Genomic DNA, 399 nt, shown 5'->3' on the forward strand with positions numbered 1-399 from the left:
CCAGCGCCGCCGCGTCTCCGGCCTCCGCAGCGGCGAGTCCCCGCCCCCGGACCGCGCCGGCGGCGTGGGGAGGAGGCGGTGCCGCGAGCGCGGGGAGGCAAGGCCGGCGCCTCGCCCGGACACCGGCCCCACGGTGCGCGCGCCCCGGCCTGCGGCCGCCCCTCCGCCCTAGCCCGGGCGCCGGGGTCGCGCCCCCTCCTCGGCCGCGGCGCCCCCCAACCCCCCGCCCCGGGCGCCACTGCGGGACGCCGCTCCGAGGTAGAAGGGGAGCGGGCCCGACGCTCCCTAACGAGGCGCAAGGGTGGGAAGGGGCGGCGCGGAGCAAAGGGACCTAGAGAGGACCCCTCACCTCACCCCCACCCCGGTCCGGAGGGAATTTTCCGGACTGTAGGGTCAACT

Source organism: Neomonachus schauinslandi, chromosome 13 (assembly GCF_002201575.2).
Source record: "Neomonachus schauinslandi chromosome 13, ASM220157v2, whole genome shotgun sequence".
Classification (NCBI taxonomy): domain Eukaryota; kingdom Metazoa; phylum Chordata; class Mammalia; order Carnivora; family Phocidae; genus Neomonachus; species Neomonachus schauinslandi.